General features: G+C 43.4%; 1 protein-coding gene across 1 annotated transcript in view; it reads left to right on the plus strand.

Annotated features, from left to right (window-relative positions):
* LOC124795825 (serine/threonine-protein kinase mos) overlaps positions 1-27,397 on the plus strand; it is a gene marked incomplete at its 5' end in the record, with an annotated part of 97,342 nt that overhangs the window by 34,595 nt on the left and 35,350 nt on the right. The window lies entirely within an intron of this gene.

Below are 27,397 nucleotides of genomic sequence, written 5' to 3' on the forward strand. Positions count from 1 at the left end.
AGTTATTCTGGTCCAAGTATTCCTTTACTGAGTAGAAACAGTGGTACTGTAGATATTCTCTGACAGATCTTTCAAAAGCACTAATATTTTGCAAGCATTTTATACTATTTGATAGTCTATAATAGAGTTTAATACCCAGATAGCATGTACCTTTCTGATACATACTGGTATTGGCTGGGGGTACATGCAAGTTATATTTTATTCGAGTATTATAATCATGTATATCTTTGTTTTTAAAGTATTATCATCATTTCCAATCATATACTTTTTTACATACATTAGTGTGTCAACAATAAACATACACGGTAGAGGTAGTATATTCAGTGCTTTAAATATTGGTTTGCAGGACTGTCGAGCACCACTCCCTGTCATAATCCTAATGGCTCTTCTTTGTATTCTGAATGTCCCTTGAGCTGCTGGGGAATTTCCCCAGAATATGAGTCCATACTTGAGATGGGCATTGAAGAATGCATAATAGGCACACAATATTGCCTGTTCATTTATGCATTGTTTCAGAACTCTAAGAATATAACAGCCCGTGCTCAGCTTGGCATTAATTTGTTTTATGTGTTTGTCCCATTTTAAGTCTCTTTGTATCCAGATGCCGAGAAATTTTGTAACCTCATCATTTGCAATAGGGTGTTGATTGATTTTTATTTCTGGATATATCAATGTGGTGTTTTGGTGGTTATGGAAATTTAAGGCTACTGTTTTGTTGTAGTTTATTATCAACTGATTTTCTGCTGTCCAGTTACTTTGATGTTTTGTAACTGTGTTTACGTCTTCTTGTATATCTTCATTTTTTTTGTGTCATCAGCAAACAGTACTACTTTGTGGGAATCAATATGTATATCCAAATCATTGATATATAACAAGAAAAGTAGGGGTCCCATTACCGACCCTTGTGGTACCCCGTAAGTGATTGGGCTTTCTGATGATACATATTCTGTGATTATTCGTGCTTTATCATCTATATGTCTGATGGATACTTTTTGTTTACGGTCGCTGAGAAATGAACGAATCCAATCATTTTCCAACCCCCTAATTCCATAGTGCTCTAGCTTCTTCAATAGGGTTTTGTGGTTTACCATATCAAAGGCTTTGGTTAGGTCCAAAAATATGCCTGTTGTTTGTTGTTTTTCATCTATTGTTTTTAATACAGTAGATATGCATTCATAGCTATTTTTGTTTATAAACTTTAACAACTTACTACACAATTTTTTCTATTACTTTTGAGAAACAGGATGTTAATGTAATGGGACGATAGTTCATTACTTCATCTTTGTCACCAGCTTTGAAAATAGGGATGACTTTTGATGTTTTTAGTTGATCTGGAAAGATGCCTGACTCTAGGGAACAGTTGCATAAAGTGAGTAAGGGGGGTCAATTATATTTTGTATACAGAGTTTAAGGATTCTGTTCGGTATACCATAAGTTCCTGCTGAGTATGTTGTCTTTAGTTCTCTGACAGCCTTCAATGTCTCCTCCCTGCTTACTTGGTCCACAAACATTGAAAATTTATTACTGTTGCACTTGTTTACCACTTGATGCTAAGTTGAACTAAAATTAGTTTTTATTAAATTATCAGCTATCCCAGTGAAGTATTTGTTGAATATGTTTGCTGTTTCTGTAGGCTGGAAAATCTTTTTATTGTTGTGTATCAAGACAATGTTGTCCTCGGTTCTCTTATTTTTGCCAGTTTCTTTTTTAATGATGTCCCACATAGCTTTCACTTTATTTGTAGAATTATTTATGTAGTAATCATTGTACATTCTTTTTGTCTGTTTAATGACCTTTTGTAAGATTTTAGTGTATGTTTTGTAGTGAGTATGCATTTCCTCAGTGGCATTATTTTCTTTGTACATTATGTGGAGCTCCCTTTTTTTCTGGCAAGAAGTTCTGATTTCCTTAGTAATCCAACCCTTTCCTCTTGTATCCATTCTGTGTGGTGGGGCTGTTTTGTACATTGTACATATCTGGCTGAGCCCCCTGATAGCACAGGGATCACACTTCTGGTACCTGAGCTGTCAACACTGTGCATAGTAGTGGAGTGGTTGTTCAGTTTTTTGGGGCATCAGAACTTCCGGCAATGGCCACTGTGCCAGGCAACCCTTGTCACAGCTGGGTGGTGCCCATGGGATGAGCCCCTGATTGTGGAGTATCTGGTACCAGGATAGATGTTCTGCATCTCGTGTGTGCTCCATACCTCTTATCATTCTTGTGTGGTCATGTCTTCAGTTCCCTCTTTCCGCCTGCTTTTGCTTCCTCAGCCTTCCCCTCTCTGGCCACCCCATGGAAGGACGCCAAGGCCTGCCTGCTCGGGATGAAACCCTTCAACCATTACTTGGTTTGTTCCAGGACAGATGATGAGACTTCTGTTTATACCTGACTGCTCTTTTTAGTAAATCATATATAAGTAAGTTTGGTGAAATTGAAGTTGACTGATGTAGTAAGATGCAATCTGATTCCCTACTGATTAAAACTTTTTTTGGTCTGTCAACTGGCTTCTCATTCTGCTTGTGAGCAGTTAGGCTCCATCCCAGCGAGCATCACTTCTCACCAGTCCTTAGTTGTGACCCAGGGCATTATCTTCCTTGAGACACGAATCCCTATATCCCACCACCAATGTGCTGTTTCCGGTGTATCTATTTTGATCACGTATCTTCACGATGTGAGGCAAATCTTATTTGTGGTGACTGCAGCTGCCCTCCCCATGTGGGGAGTTCTTGCATCCTGCTGTCAAAGTGCGTGAACTGTTCCAGCAAACATTCCCTTCACTCACTGGACTGCCCAATCTACAAAAAGGAAAGGAAGATTCAGGCACTGAAAACTCTCTACTGTCTATCCTACTCTGAGGCCTGACAGACATCTGATCATCTCCATCCAGTATCCTTAATGTCAATCTTCGCTTCTGATGTGCCCTTTCCTCTTCCTCTGTCCTGCCCTCCTTCCCTTTCCTGCTTTCTGGTGGTACCACTCCTTCCCCTTGGCTGGAGAAGAAACCTTCTTCTGTCACCCACCAGGGATGGGGCTCATTTGACAACTCTTGATGGTTTCCAAGCCTTCTGCCGGAATTGAACTGGCCCTTTGTAAGCATCCGGTGGTGTCTGTACATTGGTCCAAATGAACATTGTTAGTTCTTGGATTCCTATTCATACTTCACTGGAAGTGGTGGCTGTTTGGATCCGTTTAGACTCTGTGATTAACTATATGCCAACTTGATCTCTCCACACACCCCCCCCCCCTCCCTCCCCTCCACCCAGACTAGCCTGCTATGCTTCCTGCTCTTCATGCAACCTTTAAACAGCTTCCTCCCCCTTTCTTCCTACCAATGCCCATAACCCTCTGTGGGACAACACAGCAACCACTGCCCAGATTGTTGAAGACCTGCTGGCAGGGCTGTCTGTGTGCCTCCTCAACACCGGAGCACCTACGCACTTCTGTGTGGTACATGGCACTTTTTCGGCTGTTCATCTTTCTGTCTGTAGCTCCAGATTTCTTCCATCCATTCCATGGGGAGTTCATGATGATTTGTGCGACAGTGATCATTTTCCAGTTGTCTTATCTTTTCTCCAGCATTACTTACCTGGTTGCCACCCTAGATGGGTCTTTCCTAATGCAGATTGGGATGCCTTTTGCTCAGCTGCCATCTTAGGTGCTCAGTTTGACAGGTGCCATCCTCTCAGCAGCTGCTTTGGTGATTACTTCTACCTTGGTTTCTTCCTGATGGAAGACTGTCCCTTGGTAGACACCCAGAATTGTTGTGGCTGTTAGAGACGGTTGTCATGACCTCCAGTGTTACAAATGGCATCCATCACTCACCCCTTTTTAGTAGCTATCAATGGCCTGTCAGCATGTGTGGGGCCCACCATGGCCCCCTTCCTTTTATGCTGATTTTGTGCATTTATTTCCATTTGTCCACAATGGGCATTGCTGAAAGCAGACTGCATGGAGCAATACAGTGAGCATAATCTTGGGCTTCCAATCATTGTTTCCATTTTTAGCTGCCAAAACCTGCATTGTCCATTTGTCACCACTGTACAGTCCATCACCATCAGGATCTGTACCTTGGTGGCTGTTTTCTCAATGTGGTCAACTCTCATAATTTTTTTGGTACTGATCTTTGAGGCCCAGTTGACATGACTTCCCGATCATTGCCATCTAAGTGAACATGGGTTGCACCTCAATGCTCTTCAATGCCTCAGCAGGACCAAGTGGAGTGCAAAACCACTATACTCAGCTACAGCTCTACAAAGCATTGGTCCAGTCTTGTCTAGATGCAGGAGTCTCGCATATGGCTCAGCCTCACCTTCAGCATTACAGAAGCTGGTACCAGTATAGAATTGTGGGGTATGGCTGGCAACAGGTGCCTTTTGGACTAGCCTCATGATCAGCCTCCTAGTGGAGGCAGGGGTTCCATCACTACAAGTTCTGCACCAACAGTAGTTCATTGCTTGTGTGTTCCCTGGAACACCTACACTATGGTCTCATTTTTCAAAATACACTCCTGGAAATTGAAATAAGAACACCGTGAATTCATTGTCCCAGGAAGGGGAAACTTTATTGACACATTCCTGGGGTCAGATACATCACAAGATCACACTGACAGAACCACAGGCACATAGACACAGGCAACAGAGCATGCACAATGTCGGCACTAGTACAGTGTATATCCACCTTTCGCAGCAATGCAGGCTGCTATTCTCCCATGGAGATGATTGTAGAGATGCTGGATGTAGTCCTGTGGAACGGCTTGCCATGCCATTTCCACCTGGCGCCTCAGTTGGACCAGCGTTCGTGCTGGACGTGCAGACCGCGTGAGACGACGCTTCATCCAGTCCCAAACATGATCAATGGGGGACAGATCCGGAGATCTTGCTGACCAGGGTAGTTGACTTACACCTTCTAGAGCATGTTGGGTGGCACGGGATACATGCGGACGTGCATTGTCCTGTTGGAACAGCAGGTTCCCTTGCCGGTCTAGGAATGGTAGAACGATGGGTTCGATGACGGTTTGGATGTACCGTGCACTATTCAGTGTCCCCTCGACGATCACCAGTGGTGTACGGCCAGTGTAGGAGATCGCTCCCCACACCATGATGCCGGGTGTTGGCCCTGTGTGCCTCGGTCGTATGCAGTCCTGATTGTGGCGCTCACCTGCACGGCGCCAAACACGCATACGACCATCATTGGCACCAAGGCAGAAGCGACTCTCATCGCTGAAGACGACACGTCTCCATTCGTCCCTCCATTCACGCCTGTCGCGACACCACTGGAGGCGGGCTGCACGATGTTGGGGCGTGAGCGGAAGACGGCCTAACGGTGTGCGGGACAGTAGCCCAGCTTCATGGAGACGGTTGCGAATGGTCCTCGCCGATACCCCAGGAGCAACAGTGTCCCTAATTTGCTGGGAAGTGGGGGTGCGGTCCCCTACGGCACTGCGTAGGATCCTACGGTCTTGGCGTGCATCCGTGCGTCGCTGCGGTCCGGTGCCAGGTCGACGGGCACGTACACCTTCCGCCGACCACTGGCGACAACATCGATGTACTGTGGAGACCTCACGCCCCACGTGTTGAGCAATTCGGCGGTGCGTCCACCCGGCCTCCCGCATGCCCACTATACGCCCTCGCTCAGAGTCCGTCAACTGCACATACGGTTCACGTCCACGCTGTCGCGGCATGCTACCAGTGTTAAAGACTGCGATGGAGCTCCGTATGCCACGGCAAACTGGCTGACACTGACGGCGGCGGTGCACAAATGCTGCGCAGCTAGCGCCATTCGACGGCCAACACCGCGGTTCCTGGTGTGTCCGCTGTGCCGTGCGTGTGATCATTGCTTGTACAGCCCTCTCGCAGTGTCCGGAGCAAGTATGGTGGGTCTGACACACCGGTGTCAATGTGTTCTTTTTTCAATTTCCAGGAGTGTAGAAACACCCATCTCCTGCAACGGCAACTCAAGTCTGGGGTTGTGATTGCCATCTGCATCTGGTCCCACTTTCCATAACCCCTGCTTTCCCCTGTACCATTTCTTCTCTGGGCCCACTCCCGTACACTTTTGTTGTGCATCCCCCATCCACAACTCTGTCTTCTCCTATCATGAGGCCTGAAAGACTTGGCTCAGCTTGAGACCCTCTGGTGCAAATTCTTTTCAATAGTCAGCACATTACATGTTTTCAGAAGTAGTCCATACTGGAAGCTCGATTGCTTTGCTTATTTTTGTGCAGGATGTAATGAACTCTGCTGCTTGCTGGGTGGCTGCAGTGTTTTCACTGTGGAGCTGATAGCCATCTCTCATGCTCCTGAGCATATACCTTCCTGTACCGATGAGTCCTTCCTCATCTGTGATTCTTTGAGCAGTTTACAAGCTCTTGATTATTGTTACCCTTGCCATCCCCTGGTCCTGACTATACAGGACTCCGTTTTTGCTGTCAAACAGTGTGGGCTCTTGATGGTTTTTGTCTGGACCCCAGGTCATATTGGGATCCCAGGGAATGAACTCACTTGCAGGCTGGCAAAATTGTCTACCAGTAAGCCATCTCTTGAGATTGCTATTTGGGAACTAGACCTTCAGTCGGTATTACACCGCGAAGATCTAAGGATCTGTAATGTGAATTGGCATAATCTGACTTTGATAAACAAACTACAGGTGATAAAGAAGATGATGAATTTGTGGAGGTCCTCCACGTGGTCTCTCGCAACGACTCACTCATCCTTTGATGGCTCCACATCGACCATTCTTGGCTGACTCATGGTCACCTCTTCCATCGTGAGGATCCATCCCACTGTCATTGTGGTGCCCATTTGACAGTGGTCCACATTTGCTGGACTCTCCTAACAGAGCCACCCTGTGGCAGATGGTTAATCTTCTTGACTCAGTACCGGTGGTGGTGGTGGTGGTGGTGGTGGTGGTGGTGCCTCTGTGGCTGACCTGGTTTTATGGTTTGTTCATGAAGGGGGTTTTTATTGCTCTCTCTAAGGGAGCATGCCTCAGTCTTGTTGGCACATGGAGGGATTGGCAGGAGGTCCTGTTGCCCACTCTGCCCTGAACAGGCAGTGACTGGTTGGGCTTGGTAGTCCATCCAATACCTTGCCCTGCGTGTTCTTTTGCTCTTCTTCTCCCTTTTCAGAGATCAGTTTTATTTGGTGTTCTTCTTCTGTTTTCCTGTGGTTGTGTCGCCCTGTCCATGTCGCTAGTCCTTTTTGGGCATTGTTGGGTGGAGTTCCTTTGGTAAGTTGCAGGTGTATGTCCCCTATTCCATGTTCTGGCTGCTCCCTGGATGGGAAACCTTGCCTGCCTTTCTTCCTTTCCCCTCTTTTCTTCTTCCTTGTTCTTTTCTCTAGGCTTTGTTGACCTTCACTAGATCTTCGGGGTTTTCTTTCATTGGGTTAACATACTAGGCCATTCTTTGGTGCATAGGTTTGTTGACTTACCTGTTCCAGGCAGGAGGGACTGATGACCTCATAGTTAGACTGGAAGGGGGCCATGGTGGGCCCCACACATGCTGACAGGCCATCGATAGCTACTAAAAAGTGGTGAGTGATGATCATTAAAGCATCCAACCTTTCAAAGTTACTCATTCATCTTCTATTATATTCCTTTTTACTGTTAGTCATTTACAGCCTAATGCACTCTTTGTGTGTCTGCTTGAACAGGGTGTATACGACCCAGGACCACCGGGAGATCCGGAAAAAAACCGGGAATTTTTTCATCCAGGAAAAAATGGGGAAAAACCCAGGAATTTTTTAGAATTCCAGGAATTTTTCATTGTTTTAGTTTTCAGTTAAATTTTTGTGATTTTGACTGGTAAGAACCAATATTCTAGCAAAGGATATTACTGTATTCTGTTTCTGCAGAATAATACTGCAGCAACAAAACATGAATGAGAGAAAAGAAAGAAAATAAAACTTCAGCTGCGAAATAAATACGCCATGTACAACAATAAAACACAGTGCTCATACAAGCGTTTGCCAACAGTAAAGTGTGTCAAAGGCTTTGGGAAGACTATGCAATGCTTCCTAACAACAAATGGCCTCCGATGAGATGCACAGAGTAGTCTGAGATGCAGTAGGGAGGTGGGTAGTCTCCACGTGACCTATGTTTACGTTTAGTGAGTTTGGTGTTTCCTCTTCATTTATTGCTCTCACATTAAATGAAAACTAAATGGATTTCCGTGGCCGGGAGGTATCAAATGAATTAAAATACGTTTGCTTAATTACAGAAGGCTAAAATATGTTATTGGTTTAAGGTTTTATTTCCACCTTTCTGAAAGTTGAGCATTAATCACCTTGCAGGACAATGAAGTTATTTTTGTTGGTTTGCTAAAGAGATTCAGCTTTTATTAATCTTTTGCACTAAGGCAGTCAATTCATTTTAAACAAAGTGTTTAATTTCACACTGTTGGCTAGTTTCAACTGTTCGCTGCATTTCAAATGTGCGTTTTCCATCTTCTAGCTCATATGGCATTATGCCATAATAAAGAACCAAACATGAAATAATACAGTACTAGTACTCGAGAAAATTTACATCTGAATCTGGACATGCGAATGTGCACTTTAAGCTGAATTATGCATTTTAGTATGGTTCATGAAATTGCAATGCTCTTGTAGTATCCTCTGATGTCTTGTTTCTTTTACGACATAATGCAAGATCTTTTAATGTTTTACACGTACGAACATGCGGGCTTCCTGCGTCATCGTAGCTGCGCAAGCGCAGTGTTGCCTGTTATCTGGCACTCTCTGGCAACTGCTGAAACGAACCAAATTCTAACAGGTCACAGGAAAATATTGCAAATGGCATTACTTTCAAAGTGAATTCCCTTTTATGCAAGATGAACTATGTGTGATGAATTTCTTAAATTACAGAGCGTTTGACTCTCATTTAAAAATCAGCTCGTTGAGGACAATCATCTAGAAGAATTTCGAGCCCAGAAGATCAGACATTTATGTCATTATTAAAAATTTTACTGGCACATTTGTGTGATGTATCTAAAAGTGTAACACGTGCAAAAAAGATAAACATTATATGTGGAAGCTTACCTTCTCCTGCAGCTTATTAATCTTAGAGACCAATATTATATGTGAAAGCTTTGTTTTTCTTGTAGCTACACTATGTATATTAATTTAAACCATTAACTTTTCTTATTTGTGTGTTCATGCTACTTAAGAATGATCTTGCTATTGGCTGACTACATCACGTGTCCCATGCTGTCATCAGCAGGTGAGATCAAGTGACATGAGCTATGACTGGCTTGCAAAAGCACGTCGCAATCTCGATTTCTATGCTTTGGAAAGTAACATGCGGTGTTTGGTGGAATTTTAATTTATATTTCGTAACACAGAAATATGCAGCGTTTATGTTGCTGCACATCGAGGATTTTTCCAAAACGTGTTTTTTCCCCCCCTGAGTTTCGTTTTCTAAAGTGCCAGGAAATTCTATGTTGGTGTATAAAACCATAAACATTCAAAGGATTGACAAGTTTTACAATGCCGAGGAAACGTATACTGTCACATAACACAGAAAAAGTGCATTTTCACCTTGGAGAAAGTGTATTTTCAACCAGGAAATCCGGGAATTTTTTTTCCTTGTCCATGTATACATCCTATTGAATACCTCATTCAACATGCTGAAGAAGCTGTTCCAGGAGCCATTAGGAAAAAAGATGCAACCAACTGCATATTGTGAGGTACATTGGGACGAAAGACACCTGTTATCTGGGACCCACGCTCATACTTCAAACATTCCACTGACTCGCAGAAGGTGGAGAAGACAATATTTGTTCTTGGAACTCCAATGAAGTTTGCGATCTTCAGCTTTGTCCACAGAAATGATCACAACCTCCCTGGTTCTGAGTGGAAGCCTTCAATGAAAGACTTCAGAGGTTTTTTGATAAGCTAGGCTCTAGAGGGGATATAAAATGTAGACTGGCAATGGCAAGGAAATCGTTTCTGAAGAAGAGAAATTTGTTAACATCGAGTATAGATTTAAGTGTCAGGAAGTCGTTTCTGAAAGTATTTGTATGGAGTGTAGCCATGTATGGAAGTGAAACATGGACGATAACCAGTTTGGACAAGAAGAGAATAGAAGCTTTCGAAATGTGGTGCTACAGAAGAATGCTGAAGATAAGGTGGGTAGATCACGTAACTAATGAGGAGGTATTGAATAGGATTGGGGAGAAGAGAAGTTTGTGGCACAACTTGACTAGAAGAAGGGATCGGTTGGTAGGACATGTTTTGAGGCATCAAGGGATCACAAATTTAGCATTGGAGGGCAGCGTGGAGGGTAAAAATCGTAGAGGGAGACCAAGAGATCAATACACTAAGCAGATTCAGAAGGATGTAGGTTGCAGTAGGTACTGGGAGATGAAGAAGCTTGCACAGGATAGAGTAGCATGGAGAGCTGCATCAAACCAGTCTCAGGACTGAAGACCACAACAACAGGCTGTCATTTCCTAGACATGAGTTAAATGGTAAAGAACCGTAGGGTCCCCCTAAAAGGGTCAGATGTGCACTAAACATCAGAGGCTGCTATCCAGGTAGCTGATGACTACATGTGATGTACACACAAGCATATTCAGATTTGGCAACTCTCAATCCATTCCAGACAACAATAGCTCTATGAGACCCCAAAGTACCAAACTAAGATCGAAAGAAATGGTCCCACAGGCAAGATAACTAAAATCCTAGTGATAAACTGCTGAAGCATTTGCAGCAAACTGCCAGTTGGAAGGGCTCCTGCATTGCAATGGATCTTCTACGATATTAGGTACAGAAAGCTGGTTAAAACCCAAAATTAACAATAGCGAGATTTTTGGGATAAATGGAAATGCATATCAAAAGTATAAACTAACAGGAAATAAAGGTGGTGTATTTGTAGTAGTAGACTAGAAACTCAATACCACTAGATACAAATTGAAGCTGCATGTCTGATTATTTAGGCAAGCACCAATTGCTCTTGATCCTCGTCCAAATAATTGGATGTCTGGATGTTACTGGTAACTGGATCTATAAACCAGCAGACTAACCTCCAAATGTAACTGAACACTTCAGAGAAATTCTAAGTTCCCTTAGTTTCTCAGTCATACAGGTCCTTACCAGAGGACACTTCAATAACCCAGCAGTCAAGTGTGTTCCTTACAGTTAGGTAATGTGACGAGACATCCTGAGAAACATTTGTGAAGTGTGTTTTTTGAGAACCACCTGGAACATACAGTGGATATACATTTGGTCTAACAGTGACAGACATGATCTCTCTTTAGGATGTCCACATATGAACTGGTATGTCACCCTTAGACGGATGGAGCAATGATGGTTACCAAAGTACAAAGGTCATATAAAACAAGCAGGACGATTTATATGCAAAGCAAAGTATATAAAGAGGCATTAGAAACATATCTCAATAAGAAACATGAAACATTTCGCTATGAAGAGGAGCCTGTAGAACAACTATCGCTCAGTTTAGAAGAGCAGTTTACTATCCATTTGATGTCTACCTAGTAAAATACAGTTCACTATGGGAGTGACTCTCCGTGATATTGTCACTCTAAAGAAACAATAACAACTCTAAAATAGGTGTAAAATGGGGGGGGGGGGGGGAGGAGGAGGAGGGGGGAGGGAGGGAGATACTAAATACAATAAATCTGCCCATAAAACAGGCAATATATGAAGCCTCCCTTGGTTACTGTAGCAAATCTTATTGAAAAATCTATTGCAAAATCCAAATCATTTCTGTTCATGTGTAAAGGCTGTTAGTGCACCAAATTTAGTATCTAGACCCTTACAGACAAGACAAACTGAAATTGAAGGCTGAAAATTAAAAGTACACATTTCGATTCAGTTTCCAAAGGAAAATCCAGGAGTATTGCACCAGTTTGTCACACCAATTTAAAGATTAGCGTCATAGGTAGTGGTGTCAGTGGTGTTGAGATAGAGCTGACATTGGTGAAAATGAACAAACCTCCAATGCCTGCTAGGTGGAATCCCTATGAGAGTCGAGACCAAATTTGCACTGAATTACCCTTTCCGTTATACCACAAATAACATAGCTACCCCAAACAAAAAATCATGCCTTGTGGTTGGAAGAAAGCACGCGTCACACCCATCTACAAAGAGTGAAGGAGAATTGCTCAACAAAACTACCATCCAGTACCCTGGAAATCCATTTGTTGTAGCATCTTGGAACATATTCTGACCTCAGATGTAACGGTGTTTCTTGAACAGAATTACTTCTTCCACACTAACTAGCATGGATTACAAAATGATCAGTCACATGAAACACAACTTGACTCTTCTTACATGACATTCTGAAAGCTATTCATTATCTGTAACATCAAACATTAATGGCAAGGGTTCCAACACTCTTATCTTGGACACACCTGAAGGTACTTCATGTGCCGCGGACATTCCATCCGAAACAACATGATGCATTCTTCCTATCAAGCAGTCATAATTTCCATCACAAATTTCTTCTGATACCCACATGATCATAAGTTTGATAATAAGTGCAGGTGTGACATTGGATCAAAAGATTTTTGGAAATAAAGAAATAATGCATCTACCTGTCCACCTTAATCCATGTTTCCAGGGCATCATGTAAGGAAAGTGTGATTTTGGCATTGTATGACCATTCTATTTAGGACCCTGGTGGTTGGAACAGAGATGGTCTGTCTCTCTGAGAAAACTCATAACTCATTACCTTTTGAGCTGTGAAAGTATTCTCAAATTCTAAAACAGTTTGATGTCATAGGCATTGGACTGGGGTTTTGTGGATTGCTTCAGCTGCCCTACTTGTGGATAGGTGTAATCCACGGTTTCATTCATCTAGTGGCCAGTATTTTGCTTTAGGTATCTATGGTAAATTATGGTTAAAAGATAGGCTAACTCTACCCACAAATTCAGTATAGAATCTAAGATGGATTCTGTCAAGTCCTGAAGCTTCATTCAATTCATTTCAGCAAAATCTTGATACCACTGACACTGCTGTCTTTATCACTCATCCTTGAAGTGGTATAAGAATTAAACTGGGGCAATACTTAGAGATTTTCATTTGTTAAGGAACATTCCAAAAATTGAGTGTAGCATTTCTGCTTTTTGTTTGCATGCTCAGTTTGTTCCTGTCTTGTCCAAAAGTATCTGAAGGCTAACTTCAGCACCAATAACAGCATTTCTTCAGGGTTTGAGAGAGGCCCTTCAATAATATTCTGCTATAGAAGCTCCATTGTCCTTGATTGACAACTGTGTGTCACATAGCATCTCTCTATCTATAACCCTATGCTTTGTTATACAGATATTATGCAGAAGTATTTTAGTATTTTCAATTTTCTTTACACTGACAGTTCAGCATGGATGTTCCTTCCCACCATAGACTGCTTTACAAAGAACACATCTATCCAATGCATGGTCAAATTTTGTTTCAAACTTAAGCCACAATTCTTCTGCTTGCTCGTGTCCAGTGCAAAATGTTTCAGGTTCCTCTCTAAGACATTAGTTCACTGGCCATACAGATCTTTCTGTTTAGCTTATATTCCCTTCGTGCTTCAGTAATTATTGTTGCCACTACAGTCTCATGGTCACTGATTCCAGATTACAAGTGGGCTCCTCAAAGGGGTCATGTCTGTTGCCATTAGACCCAACATATTTCCATCATGAGTGGGCTTTTGAACTATCTGTTGTATCTAGTTCTGAGAGTGCACATTTAGAATTGTTTTGCAGGCTGTCTTGTCATACCCACACTTCCAGAATTTTAATTACCTCAATTGATGGTGGGATTGATAGTCTCCCCCTATGATGAAAGTATGCTTGGAAACATGTACACTAGTGAATGGGATTTTTATATATATCCAGAAGTCTCCAGCCACATCTGGGGTTGATTTTAGTTTGATGTTAAATACCAAGATGCAATTGTAAGATAACAAAGTCTACACTGGAGATAACTTACAATACACATGTGTGACACATCCTAGAATTTTGCTCAAGTATGTACAAAGCAGGACTAACAGGCGATACTTATAATACAAAAAGAAGGCCAACATCAGTGGACACAGGTTAGTTTGGTCCATGGAAGAGTGTCGAGAAGATGTTGTAAAAACTGAGTTGTCAGGTGCTTGGAGATAGATGGAAGCTAGTCCCTGAAAGCTTAGAGGAAGTTTTTTTTTTTTAAAAAAAAAAAAGCTTGAAATGAAGAATCTGGTAACATACTGTTGCTGTTGTTTTTGTTGTTTTCAGTCAAAAGACAGGTTTGATGCAGCTCTCCATGCTACACTCTCCTGTGCAACCTGCATCTTTCTGAATCTGCTTACTGTATTCATCTCTTGGTCTCCCTTTATGATTTTTTACCCCCACCCCCACCCCACGCACACACACACACACACACACACACACACACACACACACACACACACACTTACCTCAAATACTAAATTGTTGATCCCTTGATGTTTCAGAATGTGTCCTATCACCAATCTCTTCTTTTGGTCAAATTATGCCACTAATTTCTTGTCTTCCCAAATCTATTCAGTGCTTCATCATTAGTTATGTCATCAGCTCTCACAATCTTCAGCAGTCTTCTGTAGTGCCACATTCTAAAAGCTTCTATGCTCTTACTGTCTAAACTGTTTGATGTAAAAGTTTCACTTCCATACATGACTGCACCCCATACAAATAACTTCAGAAAAGACTTCGTAAGGCTTGAATCTATATTCGATGTTAACAGATTTCTCTTCATCAGAAATGCTTTTCTTGCCATTGCCAGTCTACATTATATATCCTCTCTGCTTCAGCCATCATCAGTTATGTTGCTGCCAAACAGCAAAAATGATCCACTACTTTAAGTGTCTTGGTTCCTAACTTAATTCCCTTAGCATCACCTGCTTTAATTTGATTATATTACATTATTCTTGTTTTGCTTTTTTTGATGTTCATCTTATGTCCCCCTTTCAAGACACTGTCCATTCAGTTCAACTGCTCTTCCAAGTGTTTTGATGTGTCTGATAGAATTGCAATGTCATCCAGTTTCTGTACAAATTGTAAATAGCCTTTCACTCCGTGTATTTTACCCCTACCACTTTTACTACATCTCCATGTATATCATTCCCATAGGGATTGCAAAGACAAGATTTGACTAATAAATAAAACGATCTCGGTTTTCCAGCTGCGTAAATTCGAATACAATCCTAGAGCTTTCGATCATCCCCACCATTGTCGTCAGCTCACTGACTGCCAGGGTTGCTACAGTTTCTCACTTATATAGGCAAGATATCATCTGCAGCCAGTCAGATCAAACCAATGTGACGCATGCATGCGTAAGTTGGCCCGGGCAGCTAGCAGAGCTATTGCCCGTGGCATCACCGGTGACATCAGGTGGTGCCAGGCGCAGGTGCCACGTTTGATACTGCCACTCTGGTGTCACCCATCTGTCTTTGCTTTCTTTCGATGTCCACCCCCCCCCCCCCCCGCCCCCCCATGCCCTGATGTGTATGTATCACTGTTCTCTGTTGAAATTGTTGTTGTTTAAATGAATCTTGGCCACTTCCTTTATAATGGAGTCCCAATATGTCGACGCATGAGCCAACTCTTTTGTATTTTCGAACCGTATTTTATGTCCGTTTTCTAGGCAATGCTCTGCAATGGTCGACTTGTCAAGTTCCCTTTGTTTTATATGGCACTTGTGCTCAGAACAATGCTCCACAATCGTGTGAATTTTGTTCAATATACATGCTGCCACATTCGCAGGGTACACCCCACACACCAGACACTCTAAGAGCAATGTTGTCTTTAACAGGGTGCAACATATATCGTATCTTGGGGGCGGGCCAGAACACCGGTCTTTGCCCCTGTTTATGCAGCAGACTTCCTAACTTACTACTAGTTGCTCCACGGTATGGCAGGAATACAGTCCATTTGGCCTCTTCTATTGATTCACCAGGTGCCCTTCGCAGGCGGCCCTTGAAAGTGTTTGGGATGTCTCTTTTGCTGTATCCATTTTCCCCAAAAACACATTTTAAGTTCTGCAATTCAGACTGTAGGTGGTTGTCGTCAGAGATAATCTTGGCTCTATGAACCAATGTCTTCAGGACAGCTTTGTGTACAGGGTGGTGGGAACTATTGGCATTCAAGTACCGATCAGTGTGTGTTGGTTTCCGGTACACTGAATGACCAAGCTGGTCTCCTGCCTTCTTCCCAACCAAAACATCCAAGAATGGTAGCTTTCCATGCTTCTCCATCTCGACAGTAAATTTAAAGTTGGGATGGACACCATTCATATGATCGATGAACTGCTGTAGTGTACCTTCATCACAAGGCCATATCAGGAAGGTGTCGTCAATGTATCATAGAAAGCAAAACGGCAGTATTATCACAGTTTGCAGAGCCTGCTCATTAAAGTGCTCCATGAAGAAATTTGTGACTGCTGGAGACAGTGGTGATCCCATGGCTGAGCCGTCCATCATCTCATAAAATTCATCACAGTACAAAAAGTACGTTGTCGTTATGATGTGACGGAACAACTTAATGATTCCAGATGGAAAATGTTGGGCCAAAAGATCCAACATATCTTGTATTGGCACCCTCATAAAAAGTGATCCAACGTCCAAGCTAACCATCAGGTCGTTTGGGCCTATCTTCATTTTCTACAGTGTCTCAACAAATGTCTGCGAGTTGACAACATGGTGTTCACAATGACCCAATTTTGGTGCTAATAATCTTGCCAAATGTTTAGCGAGTCTGTAGGTGAGTGAACAGATTGGACTAACAGTGGGTCTCAGAGGAACACTTTCCTTGTGTATCTTTGGTAATCTGTAGAGCCTGGGGTCTGGCGGCACGAGGTGTTAATTTCCTCACAACTTCACCTGGTAAGCCAGAATCCTTCAATTACTTCCCTGTCTTGTTCCTCTGAGGCCCACTGTTAGTGCAATCAGTTCACCCACCTACAGGCTTGCTAAACATCTGGCAGGATTATTAGCACCGAAATTGGGACATTGCGAACACCGTGTTGTCAACTCGCAGAAATATGAAATACTCAAGAGAAAGAAGATAGGCCCAAACGACCTAATGGTTAGCCTGTACGTTGGATCACTTTTTATGAGGGTGCCAATACAAGATATGCTGGATCTTTTGGCCCAATATTTTCCATCTGGAATCATTAAGTTGTTCCGTCACATCATAACGACAACGTACTTTTTGTACTGCGATGAATTTTATGAGATGATGGACGGCTCAGCCATGGGATCACCACTGTCTCCAGCAATCACAAATTTCTTCATGGAGCACTTTAAGGAGCAGGCTCTGCAAACTGTGACATTAAGGCCATCTTGATATCTACGATACGTTGATGACACCTTCCTGATATGGCCTCATGGTGCAGGTATATAATTCATCGATCACATTAAATTTACTGCCGAGATGGAGAAGTGCAGCGAGCTACCATTCTTGGATGTTTTGGTTGGGCTGAAGGCAGGAGGCCAGCTTGGTCATTCAGTGTACTGGAAACCAACACACACTGATCGGTACTTGAATGCCAATAGTTTCCACCACCCTGTACACAAGAAAGCTGTCCTGAACACATTGGTTCATACAGCCAAGATTATCTCTGACAGTCTGAAATGTAGAACTTAAAACGTGTTTTTGGGGAAAATAGATACAGCAAAAGAGACATCACAAACGCTTTCAAGGGCCGCCGATGAAAGACACCTGGTGAATCAGTAGAAGAGGCCAAATGGACAGCCATATTGTGGAGCAAGTAGCAGTAAGTTAAATCATCTGCTGCAGAAACATGGATCAAGACCAGTCTTCTGGCCCGCCCCCAAGATATGGGAAATGTTGCGCCCTGTTAAAGATGACATTGCTCTTAGTGTCCGGTACGTATGGTGTACCCTATGAATGTGGCAGCATGTACATTGGACAAACAATTCACACGGTTGTGGAGCATTGTACTGAGCACAAGCGCTGTTGCCTAGAAAATGGACATAAAATACAGTTCGAAAATACAAGTGTTCGCTCACGTGTCTACATATTGGGACTCCCTTATAAAGGAAGTGGCCGATATTCGTTTAAACAACAACAGTTTTAACAGAGACCAGGGATACACACTCAGTAGGGCATGGGGGCGGGTGCTGGACATCGAAAGAAAACAAAGACAGATGTGCGGTGCGGGAGTGGCAGTTTCAAACATGGTGCCTGCCCCTGGTGCCACCTGATGTCACTGGTGCTGCCACAGGCAAGAGCTCCACTAGCTGCCTGGGCCAACTTACGCGCGTGCCACATTAGGTCGATCTGATTGGCTGCTGGTGATGTCATCATGCCTATATAAGTGAGAAACCATAACAGCCCTGGCAGTCAGTGAACTCCTTACAATGATGGCAGAGATGGCCAATGAAAGCTCGAGGATTTTATTTGAACTGACGCGGCTGGAAAACCGAGAATGTTCTATTCATGTATGCCATCGTGAAAGATTCAGAGGACATGAGATTTGACTAATTACAGTGTGCCCATGGGTGTTGAAGAAGTCATTCTTCCTGCACTCTGCATTTGAATGAAATTGGAAGACCTAATGAGCAGTACAAAGGAAGTACTATCTGCCATGCACCTCAGTGGTTTTGCTGAGTCTGGATATACAGGATTGGCAGAATAAAACTGACCCGGAAAATATGTACAATAAGATTGACATGGGATTGATGCTTCTTAATGAATATCATAGGAGTTGCAAATATACTTCTCGGTTTTGCCGCTGGATCGTATTGTGTAAATCACACAATATTTCATCAATGCAACTACTCAACATCTTCGGGTGGTGGTAGTTGGTGTTGTCAGTGCTGCAATGTGCAACTGATGATGATCGTGTGGTAGCATCAAAATTTATCAGGCCAGAAGCAGGCAATATGCATGCACAGGAAGACGCTTGCAGTCAGAGAAAAGTGGCGCTCCTAGTGCACACTGCTGGAAGCTGCAGAAAGGCCTTCCACATTTGCACTACCAAACACTACTGTGGTTAAAATCTGAATTAAATCTCAGTGGTGTGTTGCGTTGAATCATGAATTGGACATTCTTGTTTCCCCTGTTAAGATTTAAAGGCAATGAGTGCTGGATTCCAGACAGCATGTAATTGAAAAACTGCACCCCTGTTGCTAGGACGGTCCACCATATGGATATGTATGGCCTCCTTAATAACACAGTCACTGAAAGGTGTCGCTGGGAGTAAAATTTCAGTCTTCTTTTTTAAACATACAATGCCTCACGTTCAGGAAATGCTATGCTGCTGCTGATATATCAGTTTGCTCCTGGTGTGTGTGATATTGGTGTTCGAAGCAACATTCTTGCATGGTTCGGCATGTCTGCCCAATATAAGATTTTCCACATTGGCATGGGATCTTACCCATGTCACATTCCCTAAGGCCAAGGTCTTCTTTGACCGAGCACAATAAATTCTTCAAATTTTGCTGGTGGCTGAAAAACACAGTTGATGTGCCTTTCAAGATTGTGTATGTTCTTGAGGACACATTCCAAAATAGGACAAGAATGCTGTTGCAGTGGGTGCCTCCTCATCTTCATGTACATCCCTGCTTTGAATTTGCTTCAAACTGAATGCGTGGCGCATCTGTCGGTCAGAATATCCATTCTGTTGAGAATATCATTCTTAGGTGGTGTATATCATCAGGTAGACTGTCGGCATATAAGACCATGTTCCCTATACACCAAGGAGAGTAAGACACTACTGGGCAGATCAAGATGATAACTTGTGGCCTGAAAATATAGCGCCATGTGAGACACTATTTCCCAGTGTATCGTCAACTTCTGACTGTGGCATTCAGAAATGGTAAAATGCCATCCTTTTCCATTTCCTTCATGAACTGAATATTGGGATGGAGTGAGTTCGGATGCTGAAGAAAACACAGGTAATGACCGTCTTCTGTGGGGCACACTTGGTGTCGTGTCATTGGAGGATTCTTTCTATTCTTGAAGACATAGCACCAAAATAGGGCAAGAACACCATTGCAGTAGGTGCTTCTGCATCTTCATTTACCATTTACAGCTCTGCTTTCCACCAACTACAAGCATCTTCCCACGTATGTGTATTGCCTGCTCCCGGCCTGATAAATATAGATGCCGCTGTGTGATTATCATCATTTGTGCCTTGCAGCAGTGACAGCAGCAGCTGCCACCATCTGAAGATGTCGAGTAGCTGCATTGATGAAATATTGTGCAATTCACACAATATGATCCCGCAGCAAACCCGAGAAGTATATTTACAACAGATCCCTTGGGAAAGCCTGAAAAGTCACATCAAAGGAGTTGCTGCAAATTGCCACCATTGAAGTCTATGTGAGCGATTTACCAAACTGAGATATGTGTAGTAACACTGCATGAGTAATAGCAGCAATGCAGTTGTCAGTGTTTTGCTGTTTGAGTACACCTGACCTTTCTGCTGGTCCCCTGTGTAAAAATCACAGAGATTGGCCAATAGTGGTGACTGGGATGTTGCACTGCCTCTGCTGACTGTCCTCTCCTCATGCAACACCTCATGCACTGGTGACATGGTTATTAAGGTAGGTGCGTTGCTCTGTATTACTGAATAGTCGCAGAGTCATTCATCTTCTATGGGTTGAGTTGATCAACATGTGGATTAAACTATTTCAGGACATACCAGTTAGTAATAACACTTTGATACAATAATTGTATTAAGATGCAGAGACCAGGCATTGCACACTAGACACCAATCTTGAGATATGCATTTCATGTTGTATTTATAACCCTATACTCGCCTGACCAATATATGCCTGATACACAAGAAGGGAAGCAAGCTGGAATGTGATAACAACAGGTATTGTCCATCATCATCCTCAGAAAATTCAACCATTATAGTGTAGTGGCACCACTGTTTAAGATGGGAAAAGGTTAGCTTCGGTGCAATATTTCTGAGCGCACAAGTTTCAGCCAGGTGCGGGCCTGTTGACAGTAAGTTACACTTACAAGCGGTTGCAAAGTACAATGGAGGCCACAGGGCCGTAGACCCACTGAAAAGAGTAAATGCAGTGGTGTGCATGGTGCAAGTTACAGGCAGAAGGGGCCCACTGGCACAACCCAGGTGTTAAAAGTACATTACTCGCAGCGGCATGTTAGCAAAACAGAGGCGGACTGCTGTGTATAAATAGGCGACGGTTCACTAACAAGGCATTAAAGTATGACAGCTCTCCTGGATGGCGGGGCATGTCACACCACCAGCTACAAGCAGCAACAGATGGGGCACCAGCATTCCAGTCCACGGCAGGTCGCTGGTTCGACACTCTGAGGCCAAGGTGGGGTCCGCAGCCAGCCAGCCGTGCGCCACGCCACGGCTCGCTACTGTGAACAGTCTAGTTGGCTCCCAACACACACCGGAAGCATCCGAGGTGAGGGCCGCAGATTCGGATGCTGGATCACAGGTGCTTGTTGTCGCCATGACCTTAGACACGCCGGCAAGGAAGCACGCAGCAGGCTGCCTTGCAGCTTCCGCTGGCGGTGCTGAGAGGGCAGGGACAGAGACCGCTGAGTCGACTGGCGGCGCATTCTGACGCAGTTGCAACTATGCGGCCATATGAGGCCAACACACAGCAGGGCATTGTACGGGTTGCTGAGGCAGCCATTCCACGCCAAGGCATTTCGCAGGCAGCAAAGTGGTGTCCTCAGCATTGCAGGACCCGATGACGCAGACCGAGAGGATCGGGGGCACTGTAGCTGGAAATAATAAATCACTTGGGAAACTCTAACGAGTTTTAATACGGTGCATCCTGACAGTTACCGTCCTCATCCGACATCCCCTCTACAATAGAGAACAACATACAGGAGTACCAAGCTGCCTTTTGACCAACTGACAGTTGTTTTGAAAAACACTAGTATTATGATAGTTATCTACAGTCTGTTCATCAATTTTTAATGTTCATTTGACAGCATCCACAAGAATAGCCTATATGGTGCACTGTGTGACTTAAGGATCCCCGAGGATCTAGTGAGAATATAGCAAATGTTTATGTATGGATCAAGGGCAGCAGCAAGCTTCCAAGAAACGTTAGAGATTGAGACAGGTCACAGACAAGGGGAAGCTCTTGTGGGTTTTATTCAATCTCATCTTACAGAAAGTGATACGGGAAAGTAGGCAATAGGGGTGGGTCAGAGTACAGATGGATGCTAATTCAAATTCTCACACATCTGTATATGATACAGTAATACCAAGAGAAGCAAACAGTGAGTTGAAAGAAATGTACGAGAAAATGGACAACTAAGAACAGAATGTTGGTGTAAAGGCGAATCTAGAGTTCATACAACTACGAAGAGCACAAGAGCATGAAGAATTTCATGAGATAGATGGCATGAGGTTAGTGTGTCCATCAGTTCAAATACTTAAGATCTTAGTTTACCAGTGAAAACACCACAGAAATGGACATCAAGAAAACACAGCAGTGGGAATGAAATGCATATATTCTTTCATGGTTACAGTCAGCTCAGCATCAATATCAGTGAACACTAAGATGATGATCTGTACTACAGTGATATGGCCAGCATTCACTTATGGATCAGAAACATGGAGCATGATTAAACAAGCACAGGAAAATCTATCATTTGAAAGAAGGATAATGAGGCAGACATGAGGACCCATCTTAGTTAAAGGAGAATGAAAGAGGAGGAAGTATGTGAAAATCTACCTCTTGATGCAACAATCAACAATCTTAGGCAAGCTGAGGAGCAAAAGAATTCAGTGAATGGGCCATCTCGCTCATATGCCAGAAGAATGATGGTGAAGAAGGCACTTGAGGGGGGAAGCAAACACCAGACACCCTCATACGATTACCTAGCAAGGACCTGGTAGCCCTAGGGATGGAAGACACCTGGAGGAACCAAGCACAATCTGAAAGGAATGGAGGCAGTTTGAGGAAGCACTGTGTGGTCCGCAAGGCCTTCGATAACGGGATATACTCACCTGACCAGGTGTCCTGTGTTCTTCCTGCCACCGTGCTTCACTAATTCCACTTCAACCTTTTTTAAATTTTCTAACCTATGTACCCAATTAAGAGATCCAACACATTGCACTTGAGCCCATAGATTACAAGGTACATTTCTTTAATTTATTTACTTAATGATATCCTCCTAAATGGTATCCAGCGCAGTTCTGAGTGGGTGGGATATTTTACCTTTGGCAAATTTTACCCATGATGATGCCCTCATTAAACCATACAGTAGATCTGCATGTCCTCAGAAAAAAATACGTACTATAGTTTCCCCTTGCTTTCAGCCATATAGTGTTTATATGTATAAGGGGCATTCGAATGAAACCCTGTCACTAGTGTAAAGAAATGGTAATGATTTTATTAACTCAAAAATGTAGTTATACACAGTACACATACTCAAAAATAGTCTCCAAGACAGTTGGCACATTTATCCCACTGTGACACTAGCCGGTCGATTGTATTCTTGAAGAAGCTAGTAGGCTGCTGTCAGATCCAGGCCTGAACCCAGTCACACTCTTCATCGTCTGTGGCAGATCGATGTCCATGAATAGCTTGTTTTAGAGGTCCAAACACATGAGTCACATGGTGAAAGGTCAGGACTGTACACTGGATGTTCCAACAGTTTCCCACCGAAACTGCTGCAATATAGTCTTCATGGCATTGGCCGTGTGTGGGCAGGCATTATCATGCAGGAGGATAACACCAGTGGACAATATGCCTTGATGCTTCAGCTTGATGGCTCGTCTAAGGTTCTGTGGCTTGATAACTCTGGGCATTGATGGTGGTTCCCCATTCGAGGAACCCAATAAGTGGTAGTCATGGCATTCAATTTCTTTGGAGGTGGTGAAGTCGTGTGTTTCCACTTCTTGCTCTGACACTTCCTTTAGAGTTCAAAATGATGACGCCATGTTTCGTCATGTGTGACAATATGCAACAGAAAGCTGTATTCCTCCTCATGATAACATTGCAGCTGACTCAAAGACAGTGCCATTAGAGTATTGTGCTGTTCGGCAGACAGTGAGGAACCCACTGTGCACAGATTTTTCAAAAGTTCAAGTGCTGATGCATTATGGTGTGGGCGGTGCCCATGCTAATACCCAAACTGATGGATCTCATCCATGGTGATTCTGTGGTTGTCAAAGACTAAAGAATTCACTTCTGCAACCATCTCCGGTGTGATGACCCGATGAGCCTGTCCAAGACGAGCATAGTCTTCCAGGGACTTACGCCCCTCAAGGAATCATTTGTGCAATTATGCAACACTTGAATGACCCAGACTGTACTCACCACACACAGCCTTCATCCATTGATACATTTCACGGCCTCTAACTCCCTCTGCTGCCAAAAATCGAATCACTCCTTGTTGTTCCTGCTTACTCGCCTGCCCATTCCGTAGTAGATGATAACTTGCGTGACCATCTTCTCTTTGGCGTGAAACCTCACTGGCACTATGCAACATCAAATGGTGTGCACGCGTCACTATCTCTACCAATAGTTGGAACCGCCATACCTGCTGTTACGTGGTACGACCTTACATGTAAGGCAAAGGTAGATGCACTGACCAGGTTTCATTTGAATGAACTTCATACATACATCTAATGTTTATGAGTATTTTAAATGCTGAACTTCAATTTATTGTATTAATTGGAACAAGTTTGCCTGAGACAACCCTTTAATTTTAAATCTTGAATGTATAAGGGTTCAACACTTAGGCGGAGCAAATAACTGTTATTACAAAGCAGGATACTCTGTCCATCTGCAATAGACCCATGTCAAAGCATCTGGCACCCTTGTATGATTGGTTACATCCTATACACAAAGGATGACTTCAATGGGAGCATTAGTCATGAATGCAGCTCTGCACAGGATTAAGTGATCAACAGCTGTTGAGAACCAGCATTAGATAATGATGGCAAAACTCTGCCAAGTTGTTAAGGAGAGCAAACAAAGATAATGGAGTGTTTCCATTCTCCATAACCAGTACCACAAAGGCCACAGTAGAATTGGAAACCACTAGAATGATTTATGGACAAATTGGGAGAGGGCCAATTACTGGCATAACACCTACTGGAAGTTTCCAGCAAGAAAGACATAATGCAGACAAAGTAGTAGTAGTTCACCCAGTGCCTCGCACTTCGACTGGTTCTAGAATTTCACTAAGACAAAGAAATCACTGAGAGTAGCAACTGTGAATGTAGCTCCATAATCAGGAATTTTACAATTTCCCATTTTCAGTGAATGCATTCTTAGTGGTTCATGATTTGACACTAGACCATGAGTGTTTGCACCATGCTCTGACTCTACACAGTAAGTGCTAAAAGAATCTTCTCCACCTTTCATCTGAATCTGGGGGGAAATTAACAGCTTCCACACATTTGAAAGTAATTATCTTAATCTCTCCTAAAAGCAGTAGAGGACCGTACATGCCAACATGCTTATTGTAGTGTTGTCTGTCAGTTTCGTAGGAATGTCTTTTGATCCTGAAAACGCCTAAGATTTCTTTCAGAGCCATGATATCAACAGGCAGTTCAACAAATGGTGGTTCTAAAGACATCTGTTCATCTTTATAAAGTCCTTCCTTCTTAGTGTTTTTTTAAATAAAGGCCAAGGTCATCCAATGATACTGGGTGCCTGACTGACTGTTTCATGAAGAAATTACGAAAAGGATGTTGCTACTCAGCATATAGCAGAGATGCTGAGTTGCAGAAAGGCACAACATAAAGATTGTCAGAAACCAAGCTTAGCTTTCAGCCAGCAAGACCTTCATTGGAAATTCTCTCTCTCTCTCTCTCTCTCTCTCTCTCTCTCTCTCTCTCTCTCTCCCTCCCTCCCTCTTACACCACAGTCTCCTGCTGCTGAGGCCACACTGCGAGCAGCAGTGCATGATGAGTGGTGGGGGTAAAGAGGGGGTTGGGTTGGGGTGGGGAGGGTGAGGGATAGCAGGGTAGGGTAGGTGACAACAAAGTGCTGATTGTGCCAGCATATGGGGATGAGAAGGAGAGAGAGTAGGTTAGCAAGGTGCAGTCAGGAGGTTGACAGGAGGAGGAGGGGGTTAGTGGGAAAGGGGAGAAGTAAAAAGACGTGAGTGCATTGGTGGAATAGAGAGCTGTGTAGTGTTGGAAAGGGAACAGGGAAGAGGCTAGATGGGCAAGGGCAGTGACTAATGAAGATTTAGGGCAGGAGAGTTACGGGAACATAAGATATATTGCAGGGAGAGGTCCCATCTGCGCAATTCGGAAAAACCTGGTGTTGGTGGAAAGGATCCATATGGCACAGGCTGTGAAGCAGTCTAAAATATGTCATGTTGGGCAGCATGCTCAGCAATGGGATTGTCCAGCTTGTTCCTCGTCATAGTATGTTGGTGGCCATTCATGCAGACAGCGTGTTGGTTGTTATGCCAACACCTCTCCCTGTGATATAGCCTATGTTCCTGTAACTCTCCTGGCCTCAACCTTCATTAGTAATTGTTCTTACCCATCTAGCCCCTTTCCTGTTCCCATTTCAGCTCTACATAGCCCTCTCTTCCACCAACACACCCACAGTCTCTCTACTTCTCTCCTTTCCCATTACCCCCGCCCTCTGTCAACCTCCCAACTACACATGACTGCCCTCCACTCTCTCAACCTTGTCCCTGTGTGTACCCAAAAACAGCACTTCACTGACCCCCACCATACCCTGCTGTCCCTCCTCATCCCCACCCCAGCCTCCTCTTTACTCCTGCTACCCAGTTGCCTCTCCCATCATGCGCTGATGTTCACAGTGTGGCCTCAGCAGCCAGAAACTGTGGTCGGTCATGTGTGCGCATGTGTATTTCCGATAAAAGGCCTTGTTGGGGACTGTAAGCTCACTTTCTGAGAGGCGTTTTGTTGTGCCTACCTGCGACACAGCTTCTCGATGATATGATGAATAGCAACTATCCTTTCATAATATTGTTACATTCTCTCCTGGCTGTTCCATTGTTCGATTTCATCAAGAAAAGTGTGCTGAAGAGTCATTCATAAAAGTATGCTGTTACATGTGTGATAAGGAAGTGAATACAGTGTTCTTTTTTTTTATGATTTTGTGGCATTTTGCACTAGCTGCAATTCATTTACTACTGTTCGCTAAGTGCAACAAACCATTAGGTGATTGGAGGTGTGGACAATTTAGTCAGCATTTAAATTCTCATTATGAAAGTCTGTCTGTTCTCTAAAACATTTAAGATGGATTTGTGACTTACCTGTGATTCATATTAGTGAGTCAGAACTGCTCGTGCAAGATTTCCTGATTTTTTTTTATTAGCCTGTTTGCGATAACACTCAACTAGCTTCCATATCAAAGACAAATAAAAACCAAATTAGCTTAGCTACATGACATCCTAAAATCTCTCAATTCATGGGGAGTAAACAGAGCATGCCTGCTCCTGCTCCAGTTCTATAATGCATTTAT

This window comes from Schistocerca piceifrons, chromosome 4, assembly GCF_021461385.2.
Source record: "Schistocerca piceifrons isolate TAMUIC-IGC-003096 chromosome 4, iqSchPice1.1, whole genome shotgun sequence".
Taxonomy (NCBI): domain Eukaryota; kingdom Metazoa; phylum Arthropoda; class Insecta; order Orthoptera; family Acrididae; genus Schistocerca; species Schistocerca piceifrons.